General features: G+C 42.7%; 1 pseudogene; it reads right to left on the minus strand.

Moving 5' to 3' along the window:
* Positions 1–937: 937 nt before the first annotated feature.
* On the minus strand, positions 938–8,294 carry LOC148009128 (histone deacetylase 9-like; annotated as a pseudogene).
* Between the last annotated feature and the right edge of the window lie 241 nt (positions 8,295–8,535).

Genomic DNA, 8,535 nt, shown 5'->3' on the forward strand with positions numbered 1-8,535 from the left:
GAGCGCTTCACAAAGCATGTATTTTTATGTATATTTCCATCTTCATGCTCAATAATAGCCCAATTTACAAAAATATAACAAGCTTTTAGCTTTTGAGTTTGCTTTCTACAAAAATAGGAAAGTAAAGCTAATGGACGGTGCCCATAGAGTCTGGCACGCTGTCGAAGGGTTTGTGAAAGCAAAGTCGCGTCTTCAGAAGACCTTGATAAATTTCTGGATAGAAGATCAACAAAGATGCGAAGATGAAAGAATTTATCAAAAATTTTCTGTTATTGATAGTCGGTCAACATCCTCTAGTTCTGTCGGCATTCAATCCAAAACCTTTGTACAAAGCTGTTGTCACTATTTTAACAGTGACCAGTTGTGCTAGTAGCCCTTTTTCAGGTATAGAGGCAGTCTTTTGAAAATGCAAAAGCTCTTCATCATTTGTAAAGCTCAATACAAGATTCCAGGGTACTTCAATGCAATCAATCCCAGCAGGTTTTGTGTTATTTTTTATAAGAAAGATCCACCAGCAACAATGTCAATTTTATGTTGGTCCACAATATAATCCACCATTGCACGAGACATATTCTCATGACTCCACTTTACACCCCAGGTACTACACGTGGCAGAAACTCGTTCTCAAAAACATGACTGAAAGGGCCATGCCCACATCATGCAGAAGGCCTGCTATTTAACCTATGAGCAGCATCAATTGTACCACCCGCCTATATCTGGTAGAACTCAAAAAGGTTATCAAATACAAGACAGTCTTCTCCCAGGTTATATTTTAGAAGCTCTTTGGAAAATTGATCCTATGTCTCCAGTGTAATTCTGTGCAGAAACTCAATGCAATCAGTTGAATGAAACTGAGCAAGCTCCACTGGATACGCTTTGTGCGGTCTATAAATCTCCATCTCGTTGTGAAGTCCATATGCTAAAACCAGATTATGTGTCATACACAGTCGATGAGACTTCGTTGGATGATTTGGTCCATAATAAACACTTCCAATATCATCTGCACATCCCCAGTTCCAGGGAAGAAGCAATCTCCAAACTTGTGAAATCTCACAGTCATTACCCTGTCAGTTAGATAAAATGCCTCTTCCACACCGTCACCGTCCTGAACGTCAATATCGATGTACAGAACCCGTGCATGGAACTTTAAAAGCTCCAAAATACCAAGAACAAGATCATTTACATAACAAAATCTAGATGCCTCACACTTCCTAGCATGATGTAGACCGCCTGCCCTTGCTCATGCGCTGTCTCAGCCAATCATCACTGAGCAATGTGCGTATCTCTGAGACCTTGACTTTTGAGACAATGTACTGGTAGCTGTTCCTCAGAAAAAGATATGAAAGTGCCGAGTCCCTTCATTACTTGCTTATTTTGAGGCACCTGAGATGGTAGCATCCAACATGTTATTCCGAGGAAGATTCATGGCGAGAAGATTTTTGAAGACTTCGTCACGTTCATTTTTTTTTAATGAAACACAAGCAGGTCATTACATCCATCCATGCTGAAAAGCTCAGTAGCTACAGGACGGAGTTGATATCGGCGTTTCAGGCGTTTCAAGATCTCATGCACACTCTCCAACTTCCACATGTGCCAAGGGTGGACCATATGACTGATGCTTTGAACCTCCTTTCCTCTTCTCCATCTTCATGAACAGAACTTCTTCGTCCTTTTTATTTAACTTCATCGTAGCTCTGACTTCAGCACCGTCTTCTCCAGTTCCTCACCTCAGTGTAATTCCTCTCCTTCCAGCAACATCGCGGACCTCAGTACCAAACGAATGAACCTTTTCGATGACGATCAGCTACAACTTCTTAGTAATCCAGAGCATTCGCCAAGTGACAGGATTCGTGACTGGTGGTAACGCTGTCAGTGCCAAGGACAGCAAGAGCGTCGATGACGCTGACGAATTGAGATTCGAAGATTCCCCTCTGTTTAGCCCCACTCAGATTAGCGTTTTCTCTCCTCTTCTGGTGTAGAACCCTTGAATACCGTCAATGTTACCCTCCATAAGCTTCTACCAGCTTGGGCAGCAGATTAAACTGCAGACAGCGTCCTCTTGCTCACAACCACCTCATGTATCCCAACCACGAGCTGATGCCCCCTCAGACTCCAGAGTTTTTCTCTTTTTCTGCATGTCGACCCCTCTTCCCTTCCTCAAAATAGCTCCTTTTTTTTTCCCTAAAGCAAGGCTCCCTTCCGAATACTCTGTTTCTCTGTCGTTTTTTAGTCCTCCTCCCTTTCATGCCGCGTTCCTCCCTCCCAAAATACCTCTTTTCCTTTCAAAAATAGCTCCCCTTCTTTTCCTCATTCGTATCCTCTGTTCCCCTTTTTTCCCTCCTTCTTTAGCTTTTCAAAAATCCCCTCTTTTTCCTCTTCTTTTTGTGTTTTCTTTTCCCCTTTTGTTTCCTCTCAAATTAGCTTCCCTCTAGAATCAGAAAAGCACCAAGGAAGAGTAGGCCCAAAGTAGCCGCGAGCTGTAATGCCAAAGAACTTCAATCGAAAGTATTCCCGCTCGGAAGAAAAGCACAATTTCAGCATCACATGTGTATGTAAGCATATTGAATGCATGTCAAAGGTTCAAACTTTTCTGTTCTGTAAAATCCACTCAGCTGAGTACATGAACAATAGTGCTAATGAATTTTGGCAAGCAGTGGTTCCATGATCAAGGATAACACATGAGCCTCATGTTCATCTGAAAATTCACTGGTCTTCTTAAACCCCCTTGTTGATACCATTTGCATCTCCAGCATAAGCAAACATCTTGTGAAGCTCGGAAAAACCATACTCATTGCAGATCTAGAACCCGTTCTCCTTCTAATTTGTTTATACCAAATATCAGATTCAATCCCAAACAGCGCTTGTCTCTTCTGTAAAATTGAACATGAACCAACTGAAAGAAAAATGTTCAAGCAAAGCAAAGCACAACGTCTACGCCAAAGTATGTACAAAGTAACAAATCTCATGTACAACTTTTGGGTGGTTTCACACCTCGAATGCGCAGCAATACGACATCCACCCCCTCTAATCCTGCGCATCCTCCGGATGGGCCAACTTACCCATGATCATTATCATCAAGATCCACAAACAAATCAATCTCTTCGTTATGCATTTCCGGTAGATCAACAAGATTATCAGCCATATCATCTGTCTCTTCCATTGGAGTTTCTTGTCGTTGCTCTTCTCTTGAAAATTCTTCCAATGCATAATCCTCATCATTTCTTTTCTTGAAAATCTTGATTCTTTTTCCAGCAATTGGCACTCTAAGCACTGTCCCATCCAATTCTGTCAACTCATATGTTGCATTATTAAAGACATGTCTGACTATGTATGGCCCAAACCATCTTTTCATCATCTTCCAAAAAATCTGCAATAACTTCCTCATTTTCCGCATGGTTCTAGTGTGGCTCTCATCCCAAAATAGTTTTTGCCCCTTTCGAAACAGCTCATATAAACAATCTGCTATGTGTGCAAAATGGGGTGTCCAATTCATGTAAAACACACAAGCTCCAATGAATCTCTGTATCTCTGAAGTAGTAGAACAATACTCCATAATCTTGCCTATAAAATCCACATTCTTATCCACAGTCTTGTATTTCGTGTCAACCCTGGCTTCATTATGCTCTTCTGCATTACATAAACCTTGCTGTAAATCAGCAATTCTGCACTCCAATGGCTGAATATTCTCAGCCCTCTGCTCTATGGACTACATAGAAACAGCCCCAAACTCTGAATGCTGAAATATTTCAGCAGTAAACTCTGTTGGCTGAAAATTTTCAGCCCTCTGTCTCTCTGAAAGCTGATCATAACCAGCTGGAAACTCTGTTTGCTGAATTTCTTCAGCACTCAATACTCTTTGCTGAGTTTCCTCAGCCTCTGACTCAATCTGTGACATAAAATCTGCAATTTCATGAAACATGTCCAGGGACTGCACTAATACATTACCATGACAATTCAGCATATCAGTTTTCAGCATATCTCCCATCTCTGTCATCGTGTCTGCACAAATCACACTGTCATACATACCATCTATGTGCTCATCATCCTCCAAAATTCCTGCATTTTTCAAATTTTTCTCCTTCCTGCATATATACTGCCTGGCAGCTCTAGACAATCTAGAAGTCTTCTGATAGCTCATTGAACTGTTTGCTGAAATCCCAACATAACCGGAGGAGAAAACACTGCTGCCAGGAGGCGAGAACTCCAATCTCCTCTCCTCTGTACCACCGTCGTCTCGCGAAACGGCGGTACCTAATGAAAACCCGAATCCCTCACAGTGGGTAAGGGTGCATCTCTGAGAGTATCTCTGTTTCTAACATGGTTCACACATACAGTCATAAACTGAACTGCTCTCATACCATCTTTACTGCGAATCCGTGCATAAGCAGATCCATCATCCATGACCTTTGTCTCCATGCGCATCTCTGTAATGAATGGCTGTCCAAGAATTATGGGATACGAGCATGAATCCTGCACAAAGAAATGAAAATCCTCCTCTACATCACCAATAGAAACCCTGACACTAGGGCAAGCAGCATATAAATCACCTGCAGTGTTATTGGCGGCTCTCATACGCCACCCATGCTCTACATCCATAGGCCATCTGTTACTCTCATAAACTCCACGAACAATGAGATTAATCTCTGAACCATGATCAACCAATGCAACATAAGGCACCTGTTTCTCTCCAACCTTAACCATCGTCTCTGTAGTTGCCCTAGCCCAATGGCTCCGCGAAAAGTGACTACGCGGTATCAAAACAGGCTCATCAATTTCAGCGTAATGCATAGGCTGAACCCTCTTTTCTACCTGCGGCAAAACAGAAGCATTATCAACCATAACCGCATCATCATCCTCATCCAACTCTCCAATCAAAACTCCCTGCGTATCAGTGGTAGACAATGCATGTCTTTTCCTCTTCAGGACCTCTTGAAACTGATCCTGAAACTCTCTTTTCGAGATGCCCAAAATCTCGGAAATAGTGAAAGTCACCTCACTGCCAAGTATCTTATCATTAAAGATTTTCTTCATGTCTGTAGATGTCTCAATATCGGACATCAATCTGAATCCTGGCTGCTTTCTCTCTCTAGGCTCTTGCCTCTTTTCTCTCTTTTGAGCATCCTCCATCTGTCGATCTGGCCCTGGTCGTGAAGACGGTCCTGCAGTAGGTGGAGTAACAAACTCACCCCCTCTAGTCTTCTTAGCTGCACTTGGATTTTCTTCATCCCTCTTACGCTTCTCCTCAACAAATACATCTGCACCATGAGATTTAGCCAAATAAGCATAAATAGAATACCTGTCAACAGGCGAGTCCCATCCTGTCTCTGATCTGATGCTAGAGCCTGCGCTAGTCAAAACAGTTTGCTGAATTTTCCCCTTGTTTGCAGTCTCCAAAGCATAAGTCCATAGTGCGGACTGAGTCTCCGATCCCTTCTCAATCTGTACTCCATATGCAGGAGCATCACCTCTAGCCGTCACATAAGAAGTACGCGCAGCCATGTCCTCCACTAACTTTACCAAAATTGGTAGCAAGTGGAGCTCCTGTCTCAGTCAACCAAATCTTACCATCTTGCCCCCAATATACCAAATTCTGCCTCCTTGCATCCTGGAAAGAGTCACAATCCCTGCAATGCTGATGTTCCGTACTATCACACCAAATACATCTCCAATCTCTCCTAGGAGCACTAGGAGCACTCCTAGGTGCAGTAGGAACACTGGAAGAAGTAGTAGGCACAGTCGAAGCAAACTGCTCCTTCAACTTACCCACCAACTCCGCTTTGACTGACTCAAGTGTCAAATCTGTGATACCTTTGATTATGTCATCAAGAGAAGTAGGCACCGATGGAGCGGATGGTTTTGGAGCAGAAGGTGTAGGCATCGGTCGTGGAACAGGAGGAATAGGTGGAGTAGAAACAGTAGGCACTGGCATAGGCCAAGAAACTGGCTGAGGAGGAGAAGAAATAATAGGGATAGAAGTAGGCATAGGAGCAGATGATGATGTAGGTGTCATGGAACCATTCTGTAGGCGAGTCTTCCATATCCTCCTCTTGGTCAAAGTTGAGACTGCATCCTGAGCATCCTGCCAATCAGTTTTAAGTCCCATAGGCTTCGTGCGATCTTCAAGAAGCTCACCCAATTCTTCTTGAAGAGCAGGATCTGCAGCTTGCAAGAAAAGCTCAACTTTTTCAACATCCAATGCTCTTTGTTCAATGGCATCAAGCTGACTATACCTCTCTTCGAATTCCCGAATCAACTCCGAAGCAGCAAGACCTTTGTTTGGCATGTAGACCCACTCTCGGAATGACCGCCGAGTAGCCATACCAAAGTCCTCAAGGAAGTATTCTTCTTTTAGTGCCTTCTTAAAATCTTGCCAATGTGTATTTTGAATAAAAAGATCAGTCACTTTTGTCCTCAAAGCAGGTGTGACAAGACGAAGGAAGTACTTACTCATAAGTCCAGCAGGAACTCCAAAAAACCCCATCTTGATCTCATATGTCTTCAAATATGCTGAAACATTACGCCCGTCAAATAGCTTCTTCTCACTCTCAACTGCTTCAATAGCCTTAGTCGTGCTGTTTGCATTCTCTTGCTCCGAATAGAGTTGCCTTTGCTGAGACAACTGCTGTTGATGCAATTGTTGTTGCTGCTGCATATACATTTGTGTTTGCTGATTTTGGAGCTGCATATACATGGACATATTCTGCAAAATCTGTTTTAGATCCTCCGTTGAAGTACTTGACGCAGCAGTCATAGATGGAGCTGAAGTAGACGCAGCTGGAGTTGAAGAAGAAGCTGAAATAGAGGCTGAAGTGTCTCCCATCCTGAAATTTCTGCGACGCTTTCACGTCGGGTTCACCAAAGATGTCGAAGGGTTTGTGAAAGCAAAGTCGCGTCTTCAGAAGACCTTGATAAATTTCTGGATAGAAGATCAACAAAGATGCGAAGATGAAAGAATTTATCAAAAATTTTCTGTTATTGATAGTCGGTCAACATCCTCTAGTTCTGTCGGCATTCAATCCAAAACCTTTGTACAAAGCTGTTGTCACTATTTTAACAGTGACCAGTTGTGCTAGTAGCCCTTTTTCAGGTATAGAGGCAGTCTTTTGAAAATGCAAAAGCTCTTCATCATTTGTAAAGCTCAATACAAGATTCCAGGGTACTTCAATGCAATCAATCCCAGCAGGTTTTGTGTTATTTTTTATAAGAAAGATCCACCAGCAACAATGTCAATTTTATGTTGGTCCACAATATAATCCACCATTGCACGAGACATATTCTCATGACTCCACTTTACACCCCAGGTACTACACGTGGCAGAAACTCGTTCTCAAAAACATGACTGAAAGGGCCATGCCCACATCATGCAGAAGGCCTGCTATTTAACCTATGAGCAGCATCAATTGTACCACCCGCCTATATCTGGTAGAACTCAAAAAGGTTATCAAATACAAGACAGTCTTCTCCCAGGTTATATTTTAGAAGCTCTTTGGAAAATTGATCCTATGTCTCCAGTGTAATTCTGTGCAGAAACTCAATGCAATCAGTTGAATGAAACTGAGCAAGCTCCACTGGATACGCTTTGTGCGGTCTATAAATCTCCATCTCGTTGTGAAGTCCATATGCTAAAACCAGATTATGTGTCATACACAGTCGATGAGACTTCGTTGGATGATTTGGTCCATAATAAACACTTCCAATATCATCTGCACATCCCCAGTTCCAGGGAAGAAGCAATCTCCAAACTTGTGAAATCTCACAGTCATTACCCTGTCAGTTAGATAAAATGCCTCTTCCACACCGTCACCGTCCTGAACGTCAATATCGATGTACAGAACCCGTGCATGGAACTTTAAAAGCTCCAAAATACCAAGAACAAGATCATTTACATAACAAAATCTAGATGCCTCACACTTCCTAGCATGATGTAGACCGCCTGCCCTTGCTCATGCGCTGTCTCAGCCAATCATCACTGAGCAATGTGCGTATCTCTGAGACCTTGACTTTTGAGACAATGTACTGGTAGCTGTTCCTCAGAAAAAGATATGAAAGTGCCGAGTCCCTTCATTACTTGCTTATTTTGAGGCACCTGAGATGGTAGCATCCAACATGTTATTCCGAGGAAGATTCATGGCGAGAAGATTTTTGAAGACTTCGTCACGTTCATTTTTTTTTTTATGAAACACAAGCAGGTCATTACATCCATCCATGCTGAAAAGCTCAGTAGCTACAGGACGGAGTTGATATCGGCGTTTCAGGCGTTTCAAGATCTCATGCACACTCTCCAACTTCCACATGTGCCAAGGGTGGACCATATGACTGATGCTTTGAACCTCCTTTCCTCTTCTCCATCTTCATGAACAGAACTTCTTCGTCCTTTTTATTTAACTTCATCGTAGCTCTGACTTCAGCACCGTCTTCTCCAGTTCCTCACCTCAGTGTAATTCCTCTCCTTCCAGCAACATCGCGGACCTCAGTACCAAACGAATGAACCTTTTCGATGACGATCAGCTACAACTTCTTAGTAATCCAGAGCAT

The sequence above is a fragment of the Lygodium microphyllum genome, unplaced genomic scaffold (genome assembly GCF_053477565.2).
Source record: "Lygodium microphyllum isolate KBCC unplaced genomic scaffold, Lygodium_microphyllum_v1.1.10 scaffold_38, whole genome shotgun sequence".
In the NCBI taxonomy this organism is placed as follows: Eukaryota; Viridiplantae; Streptophyta; class Polypodiopsida; order Schizaeales; family Lygodiaceae; genus Lygodium; species Lygodium microphyllum.